General features: G+C 36.6%; 1 protein-coding gene across 6 annotated transcripts in view; it reads right to left on the bottom strand.

Annotated features, from left to right (window-relative positions):
* The window catches only part of ZDHHC14 (zinc finger DHHC-type palmitoyltransferase 14), a 322,669-nt gene that overhangs the window by 170,659 nt on the left and 129,748 nt on the right, over positions 1–22,262 (bottom strand). The gene's annotated exons all lie outside the window — the stretch shown is intronic.

The following is a 22,262-nucleotide window of genomic DNA, read 5'->3' as shown; positions in this document are numbered from 1 at the left end:
ATGTGAGTTAACTAAAATAGTAAAATTACATTCTCAATTCTATAAACTGAATAGAATCACAGTGTATGGCAAAGGACTAAAACATAATTTTTTTAAAAGTAGAAAGAGGGACTCTATCATAAATTTGACCAAAGACACATGTAAAATCCACTGGAATTGGGTGTTGGATATGGGAGGGGGATAAGGGGAGGGGGGGAAAGAACAAGATTTTTGGAATCCTGGAAAATACTCTAAATTAATCAATTAAATAAAATCAAAAACAAATACTTACAAAAAAATAAATAAATTTGACATATACAAACTTAGTACACAGTCCACAACAAACAAAATATAAGATATTATGTTCAGATCCAGGATTTCTTAAAAGTACCTGTTTAGAGAAATTTGAAGAGTTGCCTTATATTTTTCATTAGATAAATGTTCTTACCTCAAAAAGATGCTCTCAAAATCAGACTATTGACCTTAATACCACACTTAAAAGTTTGAATCATATTTCAAAAATAGTTAAAATATCTGAAGTAGCATCTAAATATTTGAAGATTTAATTATGGACTTGTGTGGTGAATAAATGCAAGGGGAGTAGGTAGGGAAAGAAGGGAGAAGACCCTTGTGAATTTTGGTACTCTGGTCTATCTTCATGCCTTCCTTCCTCTTCCCACCACCACCCATCAACACACAAATCACATACTGACATCTCTTACATTCCTCTTTAACTCTTGTACTATTTAAGTTCTAATGTTTATACACACATGAAAATTCCATGGTAACAATGTTTTTTTAATGGCTTTTGATGTGAAATTTTGTCAAGATCTTTTTGAAAATCTAAAGAGATGACATCTACTGGCTCCCTTTTGTCCTCATACTGATTTAGCTCTTTAAAGAACCCTGAGACAGTCATTATTTTTCCTGGCAGTAATCATGCTGCCTCCATTCCCACTCCCAGGTTATACATACTTAAATGTACTTATTGATTCCATCTTTTTTGAAAAGAGAATCTTGTTCTTTCACACTTTCCCTTCAGTTCTCTTTGTCCTTGGGCTAAATAATTGATATCAAACTCATCAATCACCCCAAATTTTGCTAGCTAGGTGTATCCTCTGTATGCTTTATAAGTCTTGAATATACCTAGTTATGTATTTGGTGTCTTCTCACTTATAATAATGTAAGCTCCTTAAGGATAGGGGATGGTTTCCTTTTTTCTTTGTATCCCCAGAGCTTAGTGTCTGGTAAGTCTTTTCTAAAAACCCTTACTCCAGATCTTAGTAAAAATTCTAGGACAGAAGGGCAAGGACTAGGCAAACAGGAACACCTGATTTCTCCAGGGTCAAATAACTAGGAAGTGGAACTCAGGTGCCCTGACTCCAAGCCTAACTTTGATCCACTGAATAATCTAGCTATCCCAGTTAAGTTATCCAGTTAAGCTTTAATCTAAATACTAACAGACTGATTAATTGCCCAAGGCTAGAAAAGAGAATCAAAAAGAAGGAATGATTACTGTCTTATTAGGAGGAGACCTTGAATAAACTATGTACCTGAGCTCACTCTATGATTCTCTCTCCCTCTCTCCCTCTTCCCCCCCCCCCCCCTCTCTCTCTCACACACACACACACACACAGAGCAAGAAGTCCTCTGGACTAAAGACTAGCCCATACCACAGGCTAGTTGTGGTAAAGCAGCACTTCCTTCGAGCTGATAATTTTGAGGAAAAGGACATGAGAGGTGATCAAACAGAAGAAAGTATTTTTTTCCAATAGCTGAGCAATGCGATTCAATTATTTTTTCTTTTGAAAGTAGAACATTTGGAAGGAAGGAAGGAAGGAAGGAAGGAAGGAAGGAAGGAAGGAAGAAAGGAAGGAAGGAAGGAAGGAAGGAAGGAAGGAAGGAAGGAAGGAAGGAAGGAAGGAAGGAAGGAAGGAAGGAAGGAAGGAATCTGAGTCATATGTCATCTGATGACAACTGATCAGACTCATAATAAAGCAAACTGAAATCTTCCTTCTCATAGACAGTAGAGCCAATCTCTGTTCCAGGAAAACAGGGAATCTGATTCTCCTTAGTATAAGAAACTAGATCTCATGTGTGATTCTGCCCTATCTCTTCCAAAATGAATTAAAAACCATGGGAGAGTTATATTAATAGCAATTCTACTCTTAATAACATTGTACTTGCACCTGTATCAATAAGAAAGCAATTTATAAATTTAGATATTCCAAAATACCATACATCATTTCAATTTGAAATTTTTTTTTATTCTCCCTTCAAAGGGATTTTTTTGGGTTGTAAATTACACATTTTATTATAGACAGACTTTTAGAAGTGAAGGAGAAAGTCTCTTGTGCTTGAGCAACTTAAAGTTGGTCATGATCTTGGGATAGTGTTCTTTTATTTTAAAACAAACAAACAAAAAAAAGAACAAAAAGTAAACCTTACAAAAATACTGAAGTATTTCATTGCTTCCATCCTGATCTTGGAGGTTATTTTTTTTTTTTTATTATTCTGGTTTCCTGAGCAACACCAGAGATGTCTCACTCAGTATTAGAAACCAAAACAGGTATGCCAAATATGGTGGTGAAAAGAAGGTTATATAAACAGACTTGAAGGAAGGAAGGAAGGAAAGAAAAACAAAAGAACAAAAGGGGAGGAAACAGAAAATCCAAAAGTATATTTAGTCAATACTGATTATTGTTCCTACATGAACAAGATAATTTTTGAGAGTTAAAAATTGAATAGAGAAAATCCACATAACTGATTATAGGCATCTTTTGCAGAATTTAACATCTTAATCAGGTACTAGAATGACCATAGAGTGCAAGAAATGACAAAAACTGGGCTGGTATTTCCAGTCATACTAAATAATGAACTCAATAATGAACCCCAGATAGTGAAGCTCTTTTTCCTGGAAATAGCAATTTACTTTCTTTTTTCTAATGAGAGACCATCTATCTACTAGTGGGTTGCTGAGGTTGCCAAGGAAAGGTCTAAAAAGGTGAAGCATGCCAACTCTTGATTCTAATCTTTACCAGAAGACTTAAAAGCATTTACAATTTTAGTTTTACATTTTGAGTTGTGAAAGCCATTGATTTCTTCTAGAGTTCTTAAGCTGCACAGAAAAGCAGTGTTACTGTTCATGGGCAAAATTCACAGTGAGGACCATCATACTGTTCGGTTCAGTTGTCTATACGTTCCTTGGATAATCCTGGCACTGGAGAACAAGCAGATAAAAGCTTTCCTGGATAAATTTCTTCTTAGTGGTTTACTGAAGGGGGCCCTTATGGCATGAATTCTTCTCGTATCAATCTAGACCTGGTAGTCTCCTAAATGTAGACTGAGAAATGCAAACAAATTCCCAGATGCCATATTCCATAAGCAGGTGGTTGGTTGCTCAGCTGCACAAGATGATCCAAGCAGTAAAAAATAGCACCTATAAATGTAACACTGGAGCCTTAGTGGAGTGTCTTAGGATGAGTGCCACCTTGGAATGAACAGTAACTGAGCTCCTTGAACAGAATCCAACACAGATTTCCTTACACCAAATTAGGCTCAAATGGAGTGTCTATATAAATAAGGGGTTTAAATCTATTAGATACTGGGAAAGCTTGAAATACATTCACTTTGGCCCTATGTTATTCAACATTCTATCAATGACTTGGATGAAGGCATACATGGCAGATTTATTAAGCTTATAGATGGCATATAATTCAGAGGAAAACCTGGAACATTGCATAAGAGTGCCAGGACCCAAAAAGAACCCAACATACTAGAATTATGAACTAAATCTAATAAGATGAAATTTAATACTGATAAATGTTAAGTATTATACATTGACTGAAAAAGTTGAGAATGGGGAAGGTATGATAAGACAATAGTTTGTGTGAAAATGATCTGTAGATCAGAAGAAATTGCAAACTTAAAAAAGTCAACGGGGTGACATGAAATTTAAAAGTGCTCATGCAACCTGAGGCTGTATTAAGTGAAATATGATGTCCAGAACAAGGGAGGTGATAACTTCCATGAACCCGGTCCAGGATTAAAGTTTATGTTCAGTCATACTTGCGACACATTAGAAAGGACAATAACAAGCTAATATGTCAAGAAAAGGACAATCCTAATGATAGATCTCAAGTTTAGATCACACAAGCATTAGATGAAGGAACTTGAAATGCTTAGTCTGAAAAAAAGATATTTAAGAAAAATGTGATAGCTTACCTCCGAGCATTTGAAGTGCTCCCATGCAGAAAAATGAATGAGATTTGGTCTGATTGTTGGAAGGTAGACAAATAAGGATTGATGTAACAATGAAAAACTTTCTAAGGATTAGAATTACAAGAAAGTTCAATGAGATGCTTCAGAAAATATTGGATGCCTGTCCTCTGAAAATTTCTAAGGGAAAATGAGTGACATTATCTGTTGGGTAAGGTGAAGAAATGCATCCGGTACAGGTATAGATTAGATCAAGGATTGAGTGTGTGTGTGTGTGTGTGTGTGTGTGTGTGTGTGTGTGTGTGTTTCTGATCATTTTTAAGTAATTGGAGAAAATGTTACATTAGTATAAGGTGTTACTGAAAATAAAGAAAAAATATTTTCCCATCCAAGTTCATTGATCCTTGCGGGTCCATGATTGCAGGTTGATAATCCCTGCCCTAGAGATTTCTAAAGTCCTTTATAACTCTGAGATTATGGGATTCTTCATGGCATGATTTATCCTAAAGAATAATCTCCAATGGAAGTTCATGTAAAATATTATTATGAACTAAAAATAAAAAAAGAAATAAAAAGTGGGCAGGATGTTATTTTCACAATTGAACATCTCTTCTAATCACTACAAACAACAACACTATCAAGCTCTCTTCCCGTTTCATTAATCTGTTACTAACTCCCCAGCCTCATAGATGACCTCCTGTCTCTATTCTCTATTCATCTGAGTCTATCCAATTCAAAGCTGCCAAAACAATTTCCCTCAGTTTTCATCATTAATTACTGCCCACTACCCCAAAAGCATCTGCTACCTTTCTACCCAGACCTCTCCAACACAGAATATGATTCTGCTCATTCTCATTCATCTCAGTGCCTTTGTTTCCACAAATAGTAAGGGAAATGAATCTGATTCTGGAAGGTGGGGGCAGAAATAAGGACAACAGTTTTGCAGAGAGGGACTGGAGAATACCTAAATCCAAGGAAAAGACTTACGCACATATTCATAAATTTCGTAAGGGCCAGGTATATTCCAAGATGTATTCTTTGATGTGCAGAGATAACTCATTGCTCTATGCATTTCAGTTCTTAACTTTTATTATGTTTTTCAACAAAATCTGTGATTTCACTTGGTATAGAAAAAGTTGAGATAGGAAGCTCTTTCACAATCCAGGTCAGTGACTTCTCTATAATTTATAATCTTACAGAGTCCCTTTCAGGCAGTGAGTGATCTGTCCAGGGTCACACATTCTTATGGATTTGAACTCAGGTTTCTATGACTCAGAAGCCCAACCCAGAAGGGACTGTGATAATCACTCTGCTATTAGTGTCAAACAGGCCACCACTGGACTGCACTGAGGAAAACAATGCCCTGGAGTATTGGGTACCAGATTAAAATGTAATTGGGGGGAGGGGGGGAGAGAGACAAGACAGCAAAGTAGTGATAATGTGGTAGATCCATCATATTGCCTTGTCTCTCCTTTCTATTCTAAGAGGAAGCTGTCAATGCTGGAGTTCATAGTCAAGGAGGTCATTGCCCAAGAGATGGCCCAAAGAGACCTTTTAGAGGAAACTACAATCCTTTAATTGAGGCAATTCACTTCCAGGAATGAAAGGTAGAGTTGGACAAAATGCAGTATAAGGGGAAATGCTAAGGATTTAAGATTTTGTAGCACCTAACAAAAAGATTATACATTCTTTACCAATGAGTTCTGATCTTTGGGCAGCTATGTGGCACAGTGGATAAAGTGATGAGTCGGGAAGAACCAAGTTCAACTCAGACACTTTATAGCTGTGTGACCCAAGACAAGTCATTTAACCCTGTTTGCTTCACTTTCCTCAGTTATCAAAGGAGCTAGAGAAGGAAATGGCAAAACATTTTAGTATCTTTCCAAAGAAAACCCCAAAGTCACAAAGAATCAGATATGAGTGAAATAACTGAAGAGCATCATCTTGGGTAGACAAAAAGTTTCAGTTCTCACTTCTATATCACTAGAGCAGAGACATCATGTCTAAACCACAGTTCTCTATACTGCCCATCATCTTTCTTTCATATCCTGTGTGATGTAGTTAAAAGAAATGCTCGATTTTGGAATCATTTTTTTAACCTTGCCTTCTGTCTTAGTATCAGTTCTAAGGCAGAAGACTGACAAGAACTAGGATATCACTCTGTTAGGATCCTCATCCTAAAACCTGTGACTTTCTCTGATCCTCATTCTTCTCAAGTTAAAAAATGGAAATTATAATTCTTGCTCTACCTACCTCATTTGGTTATTACAAGGACAGCATTTTGTACACCTTAAAGTGCAATGTAAATATGAGTTACTGCTCTTATACACATTTTCAAATTCTGAACTTTCAAAAGCTTAGAATATCCTCTACCCACATACCAGCTGACTGGAAGAGATTTAAAACATACACGCACCAGACAAACCACACACACATTTTGTCTTGCTTGCTTTACTGAAAAGATGAGGAATGGGAAAAGAAATAATATCCTTCCAAAAGAGGAAAAAGAAAATGATGGATATTAAATAATAAGAATGTGGATCATATTTTCTTAGTATTTATAGTTTAGTGGAGTAAATGATAGAGGTAGCCCTTGTTAATAATAATGAGCAAAAAATAATTGCAAAAAAGTTCACAAAGATGAAGTCTGTTTCTGACACAGGATTTGAATTCAGGTGTTCTTAACTTCATATCCAGCACTCTCATACACCTTGCTGCTTTCTTGCTCTTGAAAGAAACCACATACAGAACTTGGATATTCAGTCAATATTTATTGAGTAATCATCATGTATAAAGAGCTGGATGATTAAAAAGATGAAGTTCTAATCATAGTTTTATGGATTGTTCGTCAGGTAGTGTAGCATGGTGATAGAAGCACTGACAATGCCAGAGGACCTAGGTTTGCATCTCCTTCTACTACTTAATACCTTTGAAATCTTGGTTACTCATGAGCACAGAACAGAGGTGCAGATGGAATGGAAGGTGCTAAGAATCTGTCTGAAAACCCAAACACAGCTGGTGGGTCTAATTTTAGGCCTACCGACCTTGACATTGGTACATAAAATAGACAGAATTCCCAAGAGACACATGCAAATATACATGTCATAGTGTGACATAGAGAAAAAGGCACCTTTATGAAGTTATTCTTATGTTCTAAAGTTCTGAGTACAAGAAGTCTTTTAACTTCTGAATTCCTGACTAGTGAATGACCCATACATAAAAAGGGGCTGTGTACAGTGCTCCTGACATAGCCACCACTGCAGGACCACCCAGCACAGAGCAGTGGAGAGTGTGCTGCATTTGGAGGTTCAGAGAACCTGGGTTCAAATACCAGCTCTGCCCTTTACCATGTAACCTTGAACAAAATAATTTAATCATTCTCCAATTCACTTTCCTTATGTATAAAACAAGAGGGTTGAAGGAAATGACCTCTAAAGTTCCATATATATATATACATATATATATAAAATTCTATGTATATATATAATATATATAATTCTATGATATAGAAAGTCAAAACCAGGGCAGCTAGGTAGCTCAGTGTTGGGCCTGGATAGTGGAAGTCCTAGGTTAAATTTTGGCTAACTGTGTGACCCTGGGCAAATCACTTAACCTCAATTTCCTAGACCATAACTATTCTTCTGCCATAGAACTGAGTATTGATTCTAAATAGAAGTTAAGGTGATAAGATAGATAGATAGAAAGACAAACAGACGGATGGATGCATGGACTGACAGAGACAGTTAACTCACACTGTCAGGAAAGATACTCTAAGAGACCCTCAAGCTCTGGATCTTTAAGTCCCCATAGAAGGTAGAAAAAATGTTAATAATGCAGATTAAAATCAAAATTATTTTGGAGCCAGTTGTTAAATGTTTATAAATATAACTCTGGAGGCACATTCAATATTCAATAACCATTTCAATTAAACACTCCACAAATATTTACTAAACATGAAGCCCCTGGGCTAGGCATTAGAGATAAAAACAAAATGGTCATTACCCTCACAGACCATATATTCTGCAGAGGATTTACACCATATACACTAGTGAGTAAATGTAAACAATGTTCAAAATACAACAAAATCATTCAAAGAGGAGAAACTGCTCATGCAAGAAGTAACTGAGCTGGCTTGGAAGGAAGCTGGGGGCTTTACAAGATAGAGGTGAAGAGAGAATGCATCTTAGACATTCCCTCCCCACCCCCCACCCCCGCAAAGTCATAGAAGTGGGAGATGGAATGTTAGTCAAGGAACAGGCCAAGAGAACAAGATGACCTCTTACTGAAAACCTCATTCTGATAGATACCATAGAAACAGAACTGATTCCACTTTGCAGAATGCTAGTGTGAATAGCAAATCAACACATAAAACATTTCATAACTGAAATAATCTTTAGCATTATGATCTAGGCCCCCATGACATCACCTTTGATACTTATTCTATTACTGCAAAAACCATTGGTCTTCCCATTTTCCTTCCAGACCTCTTATTTGCCTCTATATGGGGCCACAGGAGACAATGGAAGTGACAGCAGGCAGTACTCATTTCTGAAATCCCTCAGTGGTAATACATCAGCCAAATGAAAGGGACCAAGTCCGACTGACTGACTGCCTTCTATTCATGTTCAAGTTGGGTTTTTGGCTTCCTTGTATTACAAATTAAATTTTAATTAAAAATATAGTTCTTATTCACTGAAGTTAACCACCCCCAACCAAAAAAAAAAAAGTATACACACACACTCACACACATCTTCAAGGATGTATTTCTAAATCTGACCAATTCTCCTTCTGCAATAGATCCCAGATTTATCCTTTCTTTAACATTCATTCAACATCTCAGTCTAAACAATCAACTAACAAATATATTTTGAATTGTCCCTGAAGAAAAATCTATACCAGCGGGAATGGGGAAAACCAAGAAATATAAGATGGACTGGGTTCCTGTCATTTACACAAGTATACATGAATACTTAAATAACTTATAGTAGAATAAAACTAAATTGTAAACAAATAGTACAGATTATGAGGGTTATTGAAATTCTGAAGTTCAAAAGAGTCAGATTACTATGGTATGATGTGGTTAAAGAGAGCTCCTTGAAGTAGGAAGGACTTAAAATGAACTTAACTTGAATATTAAGGGAGAGGATAAAGTGGTAGGAAGGAAGGAAGGAAGGAAGGAAGGAAGGAAGGAAGGAAGGAAGGAAAGAAGGAAGGAAGGATTCCTTTATTATATGGCAAATAATTGTGCCAAGTGCAGGAGATGAAAATACAAGTAAGCAAGACAGTAACTGCCCTCATTGAGCTTATATTCTAATAGATAAAACAATAGACAAAGAAGTGTTAAAACAAAAAGAAAGAGAAAGGAGAAAATAAAGGGTACCCACTGAGGGGTCTGATGAGGAGATAGACCAGAAGTGGTATGAAGACCTGGGCCACAGCAAAATAAGGCAAAAGACCACTAATTAGAGCTGGGAGTCCCAGAAGAGTCCAAGTTTGCAGTGGAGACTGTCAGAGAGTAGCTAGGTAGCAAAGTCAACAGAGTGCGAGGACTGAAGTCAGGAAGACTCATCTACCTGAGATAAAATATAACCTCAGATACTTACTAAGGGGTGTGACCCTAGGCAAGTCATTTAAGTCTGTCTGTCTTAATTCCTCATCTATCAAATGAGCTAGAGAAAGAAATAGGAGACAACTACAGTATCTTTGAGGAAAAAACCCCAAATCGGGTCACGAAAAGTCAGACATGACTGAAATGACTCAAGATCAAGAAGGGCCATGGTAAGAACATAGATTGTAAAGGAAAGAGTGAACCAAGGTTAGGAGATGGAGTATATGAGACTTAATTGAAGAATGGAAAGTAGATCAACTAAGCTAGAGTTGGTAATGGGAGATAAAGCTGGAAAAGTAAAATAAAAACAAATTACATGTGGTACTAAAAGCCAGACTAGGTAGAGTATTAGGTCTTAGGATGCAGCAAATGGAGATCTACAGAAGGATCTGCAGCTCTTAGTGTTTGAGGAAGAAAGAGATTGATTAGGGTCAGATAAACTTGTTCCAAAGCCTGGGGGGCATCCTCTCCCCAATTTACAAGGTGAGTCACTTAGGAAGGAAGTTGCTACCAGACCCTTTTGCAAAGCTAAAGCCCATAGACTTTTCCTAGCTCTTTTAAAAAAGGCTGAAAAACTTAAACCCAACAAAAATCCTATCCTTTCATTCCATCAGAGATAGGACTACTGAGGATTCCCCCCTAACAGGAGACCTGGACCTGAAATTTTAAGAAAAAAAAGATCACCTGTCCTACCTGGCTAGGGCATGGGGGATACTTAATCTTCCTGAGTAGGGTGTAGGGACCATGAACCAGAGACCTCTCCCTAGTTTAGAATGATCACTACATACATTTCCCAAATCTTCATCTCTGAAGGGTAAACAATAAGCTTACTAATGGTTAAATGGTAAGCCCAATACTTATCAAACAGTTGTTCAAAGTGTTCCCCAGTGGATACCCTCTCTTCCATTCCCCCATGCAGCTGAGCCAATAAAAAAATGTGCATAGATAAAAGGCCAAATGAAGGGGGCACTATCATTGTATCTGTTTCCAGTTCTGTGACATTCTTGGACTCTATAGGCAGATATGAAGTCATGGTCTCTGACCCTAAAGCAAGCATGCTTTCCACAGTCTCTCTTCAAACATATTATATAGGATAATAAAATCTAAATGTGGGAAGAGACATTAAAAGCTATTGAGCCTATCATTCTGTGAATTTTAGATTTACTAGACCCTGCTTAAGTCTTTAGAATTCAAGGAACCAGGAATGTATACACCCCCACTTAAGGATTAACTGTAGGGGAGAATGGTCTGTGACCTGCCTGTGCTAGCAAGAGGGTGTGGAAAAGTTGGGACATTAATGCATTGCTGGTGGAGTTATGAATTGATCCAACCATTCTGGAGGGCAATTTGGAACTATGCCCAAAGGGTGATAAAAGACTGTCTGCCCTTTGATCCAGCTGGGTTTGTACCCCAAAGAGATAATAAGGAAAAAGACTTGTACAAGAATATTCATAGCTGCTCTCTTTGTGGTGGCAAAAAATTGGAAAATCAGGAGATGCCCTTCAATTGGGGAATGGCTGAACAAATTGTGGTATATGTTGGTGATGTTGTGCTAAAAGGAATAATAAAGTGGAGGAATTCCATGGGGACTGGAACAAACTCCAGGAAGTGATGCAGAGGGAGAGGAACAGAACCAGGAGAACATTGTACACGGAGACTGATACATTGTGGTACAATCGAATGTAACAGACTTCGCCATTAATGGCAATGCGGTGATCCTGAATGACTCGGAGGGAGCTATGAAAAAGAACACTATCCACATTCAGAGGAAACACTGTGGGAGTAAAAACACTGAAGAAAAACAACTGCTTGAATACATGGGTTGAAGGGATATGGCTGGGGATGTAGACTCTAAATGAACATCCTAATGCAAACAACAACATAGAAATAGGTTCTGATCAAGGACAGAAGTAATACCCAATGAAATTGCACATTGGCTGCGGGAAGGGTGGGTGGAAGGGAGGGAGGGAACTAAAGTGAGTATTGAAACCAATATAATAATAATAATAATAATAATTTTAAAAAAGAGACAAATCAGAAACAACTGACTGACCGCCCTGGGCTGTCCAAAGCCAAGCTTAAGTCACCATTGGTAAATGTGAGACACAGGAAATGATATAAAGAACTGCCTTTATATTTCACATCACTTCCTCTGAGGGAGGCTTTTGCGACTTTTGGTGACTTTGTGGCTTTGATGGACTTGGCCCTCGAACTCGAGCCTGGAGGACCTCAGCGTGAGACCTCAGACTGCTTTACTTGAAGGGACCACATGGTGAGCGATAAGGCTGACTCCCCTTTTCTTTGACCTTTCTGAAGACACTATCCTCCAAGGAGGCCCCTCATCTAGGAGGAGGCCTAGAAGCTGGAAGCTAAGCTAGATTTAATCTTCTGGACCTTGGGAGCTTGTTCTAGCAGGGGAGCGCAGCTACTCATATACCCTTGACCAAAGAATGGTACGCCTCTATGGGGAAGGTCGTACTCTTCGATCAAGCAGGAAGCTTCGAGAGGCACTCACATGAAGAAGTGAGGGAGGAAGAGGACACCCGCCTAGCCAGCCAGATCACCCAAATCAACCCTGGTGATCAATGGGGTGACAGATGTCGCAGCCAGATCGCCCTCACAAATACCAACAACATGGAAATGGGTTCAAATCAAGAACACATGATGCCCAGTGGAATCGTGCATCGGCTATGGGAGAGGTGGGGGTGGGGGAGGAGCTAAAGAAAATGATCTTTATCTCGAATGAATAATGTTTGGAAATGACCAAATAAAATAATGTTTTAAAAAAAATGATTTAATCTTCTGGGAAGGCCCCTTGGCCCAGACCTCTGAACTCTGGAGCAGATCTTCTACTCTTCCCTCTTTTTCAATTTCTTCCTTCTATTGTAAATAAACCACCATAAAATCCCATTCTGATTTGGGTATTTCATTGCGATTTAGAATTTACATCCCTGGCAACCACTAAATAATATATTCAGTGTCAACCAATACATTTTACCCTTAACACTTCTCCCAGGCAATTAAAAAAAATCTCTTCTAAAGAATTCCTGTCATATAGCTATAGAGTCTCTAACTATATAATCCTAGTGATGGGAAGTTCACAACATAATAAGAAAACCCATTGTATTTTTGGACAACTATTAAATATTGCTTGAATCAGACATATGTTTTCAGACATAGGCAATATATGGATTTGTTTTGCATGGTAAGATTTATTTTTCAAAAGAGAACTGGGAAGGGGCAATGGAAGTTGAAATAATAATAATTACAACGAAGGGAAAGAATGAAAGTGAGGAAGGAAGGAAAGAAGAATGAAATGGAAAGAGAAAAAAATGTTAGTGAAACTTTTTTTTTACTACACAGAAGAAAACAGAAAGGCAGACAAGAAAGCCAGCTTCAGAATGAACATGTTAAATTTATTATAAACTTTATAGATGTAATGGATTTGATTTTTCCTATGTAATCCTCCTTGCATATTCTTCTTTGTATATAGAATATTAATTTTCGTTGATGTTTGTCAAGTTTACAATAAAAAAAACGTAAAATCAAGTACTGAAAAAAAAAACTTCACTGCTCTGGCTTCCTAGAAACTGACCATCATGCCTTCCAGATTACCACAGAACAAGTTTATTTTTTCCTCCTCGATCATGGCCCTTAAAAAATATTTGATAACTGTAATTATGTCTCTCCTAAGGTTCTCTTTCCTGTAGTCTAAATGAGCCTAATTCCTTTATCCCTCCTCATGACAATTTCCAAGATCCTCAACATCCTGGCTTATTTTTCGGTGAATGCATTCTAGTTGAGCAATATATCCTTTAAAATGAAACAGTCAGAATTAAGCAAAATTTTTCAGATACGCACTAATGAGTAAGGGATTATAATGAGAACATCGCTATACATCAATTTATCCAAATTGAAATTCAATCAACTATTTTAGAATCTATATCATATTTCTGATGATCTCATGGGATCAATTTAAATGGATATGTATGTGAAAAAATAAATTTAATATGTATGTGATCAGTTAAAACCTATAGGTCTTTTTCTATTGCCAAAACAGGCAACAAGGATGTTGATGATAATAATAATGACTAACTTTTACACAGCTCATTAATGTTGGCAAAGTTTATTACAAATATTATCTCATTTGATCCTCATAGTAACCCAAATGGTAGGTACTATTAGACCCATTTCACAGATGAGGTGGAGATCATCTGTGAAAGGTTGAGAGAGCTTAAATCACTTGCCCAAAACCACACAGCTGGTATGTATAGAAAAGCAGGATTTTACCATAGGGATTTTTTACTCCAAGTCCAGCACTCATCCTCTATATAACCTCTCAACAGACCTGACAGATTTTTTTTTTCCTTTTTGTAAACACAAATGCAAGATCTTTCTAATCTCCACAAAATCCTTGTGAGAATGGTCCAAGATTTATTGAGAAAATACTTAAAACTATAAGGAAACAAGCTGGAATTCGATGTAGATTTTTTTCAGTAAACCATACAATCTCATCTGATACAAAATCCTGTTATATTTATTATTTTTTAAAAATCATTTAATTTAGCAGAGCCCCAAGGATTTCTTCTTGTCCCTTGCATATATAAAGATAACCCAAGAATTCTTGACAATATGATCAAAGAGATCATTTTTTTCAGTGATAATTTTACTATAAATATCAATCAAGGCATAAAACAGTGGAATATATGCTCTTCAAAAGAGTTTCAAACCCATTGTGGATGACATCTTGCAGAGAGTTCAAATAAAAGAGCGAATCCCTCTAGATAGTAAGGGTGTCCACATTTGTCTGTTTGTGGATGACATTTTGCTGACTGCATTAAATCCTAGTATGTTTCACATGTCCCCAATGAGATCTTCAACCACTCAAAAGAGAAAAATCTGGCCATCCCCATAAAAAAGCCAAATGATTAAAGAATGCCTATTGCCTATCTTTTACTTGCAGTTAGCCCATGGAGTTAGTCAGTTGCCATCTTGAACAGGAACAAGAGATAGACTTTGCGTTAAAGAACTGAATAGAAGTGCCAAGTGCAATGGAATATACATGAAAAGTGATTCGGCCCCTTTCTAAGATACTGTTCATTACCACAAAAGGCCCACCTAGTTTTTTGTAAATGTATGGAACCTTTAAGAAATTATTTTTATTAAAATGCCGACACTCTTAATGCTGGTAAGTTTCAAATATCACAGCATCTGTCCAAACACCAAACAGCATGTGAGTCAAATGCATAGAATGGAGAGAGCTGCTATCCAAACCTTCAAATGGTTAGCTCCAAGACCACTATTGACTTTTTAACATCTGTTGCTTGAATAGAGCATTACTGAAAACTGAAGTTATTGCCAAGGGCAGCTAGGTGGCTCAGTGGAGTGAAAGCTAGGCTTAGAGATAGGAATTCCATGGGTTCGAATGGGACCTCAGACACTTTCCGACTGTGTGAAGCTTGGCAAATTAACTTAATCTCTATTGCCTAGCTCTTCTGCTTTGGAAGCCATACGCAGAAGGTAAGGGTATACAAAAAGTTATAGCCAAGAGATTTGGAACTTTGGGAATCTGAAGATACCAGAATCATAAAATAATAAAAGACTCTTAAGTCAGAAGGGACCTTAATAGCCTTGACTTATGACAAAGAATTTAAGTATTGGAACACAGATCACCGCCTGTAATTTTTCAGTTGTTTATTTGTGTTTTTATTTGGGGGTTTGGGTTTTACATGATTATTCTCATACAAAAATAAACAATGTGGAAATATGTTTTTCAAGGTAATACATGTATAACGCAGATTGAATTGGTTGCCAACACTGGGAGGAGGTAGGAAAGGGAGATTATTTGAATTGTATAACTTCAGAAAACTTTAAAAAGAAAAAGGATGGGGGACCTTAAAGGCCTTCTAAGTTGATCCTATACTTAATGTATACCTAAAACATGAATCAATGTCAATTTCATCATCATGATTATCACTAAATTTGTAAATGATATTCAGATGTATTGTCCCATTGAAACTCACCAAAATCTATAATGCTTATAAGCTACTTAGATTGGAAAAAAAAAGAGCACTTATTGAGTGTTTACTATGTACCAAACACTGTGCTAAACACTAGGAAAAAAATGAATAGGAAGTAAGTCCTCTTGCTTTTAAAGTGCTTATACTCTTAACAGACAGGAAACAATCCATGTTAAGGGAGTGGTATCTGTGGAGGGTTATTTTGATTTGAAAAGCTACCAAGATGGTGAGTGGCATCATAGCAAAGTGTAGAAACACACTTTTTTCAGAAGCAATAGCAGTATTGATTTGATTGTGGGTGATAAACTGGAAAGGACAAGAGAGCTAGATAGGCAGTAATGAGATAGCAAGCAGAAAAAGAAAATGGACAGGGGGACAATGTATGATTGAGGCTCCCTAGAAATAAAAAGCACAAGGAATTCAGAAGCAAAGAGGACAATTGAGATTGAAATTGGTAAGAGGATGAAGGAAAGGCTTTAAGTTATGAAAAACCTCCAGAATGGTTATAACAGAAGACTCTCTCATTTTATTGTTTTCCATTGTGTCTCTTCCTTCTTCCTGTCCCCCACCTGTTTTGTACATACTATTTCTTTCTTCTGCCAGAAATTTTCTCCTGATTCTCTTCTAATATTGTTCTATAATACTCTTGTAATCCTTCCATCAAGATAACACAATTTATGTCATGTCATTGATTATATATTGCATTTATTATTACTCTTTGTCCTTTTTTCAATATTTGCAATTTATAAATAGTTGATATTTTGATATATTATTGGTGAAAGCCTCCCTCACTGTAGTTCTTCAAGAAACGACTGGACTTCATCAGAAATAATATATACACTTCCAAAAGGCATTAATAACCTGGAGAAGCAACAGGAGGACAATGAGGACAATGAAAGGTCTCAAAGTCATGCCAGGTAAAGATTGGCTAAATGAATTAGGGATGTTTAAACTAAAGAATATTAAAACTTAGCGAAGATAGAATAGTTTTCAAGTATTCAAAGGACTCTCAGATGGAAGAGAAATTAGATTCCCCCCCCTGCTGGGCTCCAGACAGCAGAACTAAAAGTAATGAAGAAAAAAATATTAAGAATCAAATTTAGATTACAGGCAGCTAGTAGGTAGAGAGTGCTGGGCCTAGAGTCAGAAAAACTCACTTTCTGAATTAAAATCTGGCCTCAGACACTAGCTTTGTGTCCATGGGCAAGTCACTTAACCCTGCTTGCCTCAGTTTCCTCATCTATAAAAAGAACTGAAGGAAAGGGCAAACCTCTCCAGTTTCTCTGCCAAGAAAACTCCAAAAGGGGTCATGAAGAGTAGGACATGACTAAACAACAAAACACAGTTAAATAGTCAAGTTGGAATTCATATTCTGGTTTCTTAAAGGGTTCCATTTATTAATATAGTTTTGAAGCTAATGGTACTTTTATAGATTACAAAGCTGAATATGAAATGAGATTGACAGGCAGCACAGTGTATTACATAAAAGTCAGGTGCTGGACTAAAATCCTACCTCAGGCACAGGCTTTGCCTCAGTGACTCTGGGCAAGGGACTCAATCTCCAAATAATAATTACAGAGTAGGTGCTGATCAGCATTGGTAGAAAGAGTTTCACATGGTTCAGATAAAAATGCTTATTAACGTGACTCGCCAAAAAAAAAAGGTATGTTAATCTGAGATATGAAATGAACAATTTATATGCCATGGGATTTTCTTGGTTTTCTATTTTAAAACATCTGACTCTCAAGATGACTCTACCTGACATCTGTGAAAAACAAAAACAAAACAAAGCCAGATTTGTAACTAAAATATCAGTGAAACTTTTGAGAAAAACTGTTTAACAATCTGAGGCTAACAATTCACACATTGGATTCACAAAATGTCTTTAATACTTAAGACAGCTTTAATGTTCTAGAGAGCTTTCTGATTTTAGAACACCCATTTACAATAATTGGTATAATCGAACGTAATGGACTTCTCCATTAGTGGCAGTGAAATGTCCCTGAACAATCTGTAGGGATCTAGGAGAAAAAACACTATCCATAAGCAGAGGACAAACTGTGGGAGTAGAAACACCAAGGAAAAACAACTGCCTGACTACAGCGGTTGAGGGAACATGACAGAGGAGAGACTCTAAACGAACACTCTAATGCAAATACTAACGACATGGTAATGGGCTCGAATCAAGAACACATGTGATACCCAGTGGAATCACGCATCGGCTATGGGGGGTGGGAGGTGGGGGAGGAAAAGAAAATGATCTTTCTCTTTAATGAATAATGCTTGGAAATGATCAAATAAAATATTTTTAAAAAAAAGAAATAATATGATTCTTGTAACCAAGGAATAATGTTCTAAATTAAGTAAAAATTTTAATTAAAAAAGAAAAGAAAAGGAATTTGGAATAGGAGAAAGAGTAACAGATTAAGAGTCCGAAGTGGGGCTTTTACTCTTGGCTTTATTTCATATTGGTTCTATGACCAAGGTAAAGACAGTCTTTGTGGGATTTGTTTTTCCCTATCAGCTAAATAGAGATGATACTATCTGCTGTATGAGAGGAACAAATGAGACAACAAAAGTGAAAGGTCCTTAAAAGGTAGAAAAAAGGTATTATGAGGGTAGTCTATAGCAATAAAATATAGCAAAGCAACATTTTATTTCATTTTTTAAATTGATTTGCATGTTAGCATTTCTATCTTGAGCCCTAAAGAGAGAAATCTAATTACTTTATAGAAATAAAATCAGTGATATCATTGCTGAAGGATTAATGGCAAATTCAAATTGCTACCACAAGGAACTAAGCAGCATGTTCTAATAGATAAGGCTATTATGCAAATTTGTGTGGTTGGTTTTTAAGTTCAAATGCTAGTGAATTGATCCTACTTAAAAATATTGTGTTCATCCTTTCCGTTATTTGCATCACAATTAGTAGAAAAGGCTTTACATTTTATTTGCTTTGTCTTGAAAAAGTCTGCAAAGCATATTGGATAAAGGGTCAAACTTTTGGTCCCAAAATCCAAGTGGGAATTAAGAGTCTGACATAATATCTCTAAGTGAAAATGGTGAAATTACTGATTTCTAGATGTCCTAGTCAACTCCCTGACAAAAAGATACCAAATTCTTACAGAAATGCATAGTGGAATCCATACTGTAGAGTAAATCACAGATCTCTCACAAAAAAGATTCTTCTAGAAAGAATCGTTTGTAAATTCCTGGGTACTCTCAGGTTACATTTGATCTTCTTTAGATTATGCTCCTCAGTCTCCTTTGCTGGAACTTCATCAAGATTATTATATTCAATAATATTCTTAAAATTACTGAGAATATTCTACAGTTTTAAATAATAATAAAATATTTAGGATTACACTTTCAGATACTCAAAGCACCCTCTTAATAAATTGGATTTTCTTAAACCAGGAGCAAGGAGGGAAGGAAGGAAAGGGCATAATAGATTGTAAACTCCTTGAGGGTAGGGTCTGTGTCTATCTTTATCCCTTCCATGCAAGGCCATAGTAGACAACTAAAAAATATTATGAGAATGAATTCATTTGTTGGAGATTCCAGGGAAACAAGTACACCACAGACAATGTTCTAAAATGAAGAAAACAGTTGAACTTCCTGACTTCCAATGTAAAAAGTGAAAATTCTATGATTACAAATAATTATTTCCATCCTGGCTCTAGTTCAGTTGTAATTAGTACAGTCCAAATTACTTAAAACTTGTCCCAAATACCTGTAAAATGCCTGCCTCAATCACAGACCTGTCCTAAACCACAGAGACAAAGATTTAAAAAAAGAGGGAAGCTTTTCAGACAAATTGGTGTCAAACTTCAAAGCAAGAATCTAATCTGAACTAAAGAAATGAATCAAAGAATCAGCTTCTGTGTGTATAGGTTACAAAAATAACACATTTGAAACCTTTACAGAGCACCAACTGTGTGCAGTACAGGACACAGTAGCAGGGGCAAGACTTTTTTTATGCAGATCTGGCTTCTCCTGAGAAAATGCTGTGTGGCACACCTTGGCTCTTATTAAGCATTAAATAATTGTGATGATTCTTTCAGAAGCTGTCTTAATGGGGAGTGAAATCTAATTAGTTCACAGGATTTCATAATAACTTTCATGCTTCTTCCACTCTTGGGTCTTGACTCTGCATTCTAGAAAAATTCCTAATAAAACTTCTAGTGTATGCTATTCATACATAGCTAAAAGAAAAGATTATTGAGGCAAGATACTAGAATCTATCCCTTTGAACTAGATTTTTGGAAAAGACTATCAATTGGTTTTGATATCTTGTTTATACCCTCAGCATTTGGTACATAGTGAGAGCTAAATAAATGCTTATAAATTGCCGGATTCATTTGTAAAGCATTATACCAAGATTTGCCACAGAATTATGCTACTTATGTAAAAAAACAATTCAGAATCAATAACATTCTTCTTCTGAGATACACTGAAGTCTCATGGCTAAAGAAACTTTGGGCAAACCCAGGAGTAATAATTAGGATGGGGTGGCTAGTACTTTGTCTCAGGACTCTGAATTTAGACGATGTCAAATTCAGATGGCACTGGCAGAACTTGCATTCCTTCAGAAGCATAAAAACAAAAATGTATAAAGTCTAGTGAGGAAGAATAATTCACGTATATAGAATCTACTAAATGGCAGGTTAGGGTTAAGCTTTGTCTCCACTCTGCCCTGTTTCCCACCTGCATCCCTAAATCAACAAGAGAAGCCTCTGTGCTTGTTGCCTTGCATAGTCTAGCACTTGTTTCAGGTGCCAAAACTGCAGAAAAAAATAATTCTGTTATGAGTACTGACTCTCCCAATTTTGTCATTTTCTCTCTCTCTTTTTAAGAACAGCGTAAGAATTAACCCATAACCAACATGGGGGGAAATCATTAATATGCACACATAGATGAAGAGATTCACAGAATGTTAACAATGGAAGGACCTCAGAAATTATTTACTTCAATCCCTTCATCTTACAGATGTAGAATTGGGCCTAAATGAATGAAGTAGCTATACTAGAGCCATGCAAGTAAGGAAGACTTTGCCAGGCAGATTAAGTTCAATTGGGAGACTATTTACCTAGCACACCCATATACAATTAGGATATATTGGGTAGTATAAATTCATCAGACAGAATATAACTCTAGAGATCATTAGGTTCCTAATGCTAAAATCTGTTTTTAGTGTGACATGGAAGTGACTCAAGGTTCTCCAGTAAATATTTCATTGATTCCTGAAGAAAGGCAAGCTCTAGCAGGTACCACGAAGTGAGACTGGCACTGAGGATGGATCTAGGAATAAGGTTCTATATCTGTCATCCAAGGACCAACACAGCTCTATATGAAGAGCCTCATCATCTCATTGGTTACAGGGTGATGAATATTATAGGCATAGAATTCTTTACAAGCATCTATCAGGTCAAAGAGGCATTATATTATAATCTTTGTCAATGAAAGGGCTCTACACACCAGTGAAATCAGATTCTTGAAATGAATGTTAAGTGTATTACTGTTTGCATCATTAGTGAATAAAAGCAGCAGAGAGTCTTCCAGGCTATCTATGTTCAGGCAACAGATTTATACAATACCAATAAATGGAGCCCTGCTGCACAAATCTTATTTTCTTGAATATCTGTGTAGAAGATGAAAGCCTCATTTTCTGCCTTAAAAATGAAGAAACCTAATAGGTTTAAAATGCAGGTTCTAGGAGATAATCCATTTGGATACTTATAAATTAAAGTCACTGGGGTTATAATTTCAATCCAAGAGACAGTATTGATGTGGAAAAGAATTATATCATTTTATCTCTTCATGGTTTAATTCAGGCACAGCTAAGCTATATCACAAGAATAATGACAAACAAAATTTCCAAATAAATAAATAAAGGAACTATTAAAAAGAGTTGGGCTAAGGTCCAGGATGGAAATTTTAAATAAGAATGAAATGGAAGTAAAGGTTAACAAGTAAAGTCATATTGTAACCATATTTACACTTTATATTCATATTGGAACACTTAAATAAAAAAAAGTTGCCTCACTAGTATATGACCAGAAAGTATAGACAAAAATTTTACAGTGAAGACTCCCTAAATAGTAAAATTGAATCTCAGGACAGCTAGATCATTCAGTGGATGGAAAGCCAGCCCTGCAGATTGGAGTTCATTAATTCAAATATATGTGACCCTTGAGCAAACCTCTTAACCCCAATTGCCTAGCCCCTACCGCTATTCTGTCTTGGGACAGAAACTTAGTATCAGTTCTAAGACAGAAGGTAAGAGTTTTTTTAACTTAAATATCTAATAGTGCAGATAAGAAGCCATCCGAGGACAGGAAATCCCAATCTTCAATACCCCACACCAATCTACGGTGCTCAAACCCTCAGTAAGAACACCAAGACTGGGATCCCAGGGCAAAGTCTATAACTGCAAC

This window comes from Monodelphis domestica, chromosome 2 (genome assembly GCF_027887165.1).
Source record: "Monodelphis domestica isolate mMonDom1 chromosome 2, mMonDom1.pri, whole genome shotgun sequence".
Taxonomy (NCBI): domain Eukaryota; kingdom Metazoa; phylum Chordata; class Mammalia; order Didelphimorphia; family Didelphidae; genus Monodelphis; species Monodelphis domestica.
The sequence above is the reverse complement of the archived record's forward strand: the minus strand, read 5'-3'. Positions and strand labels throughout refer to the sequence as shown.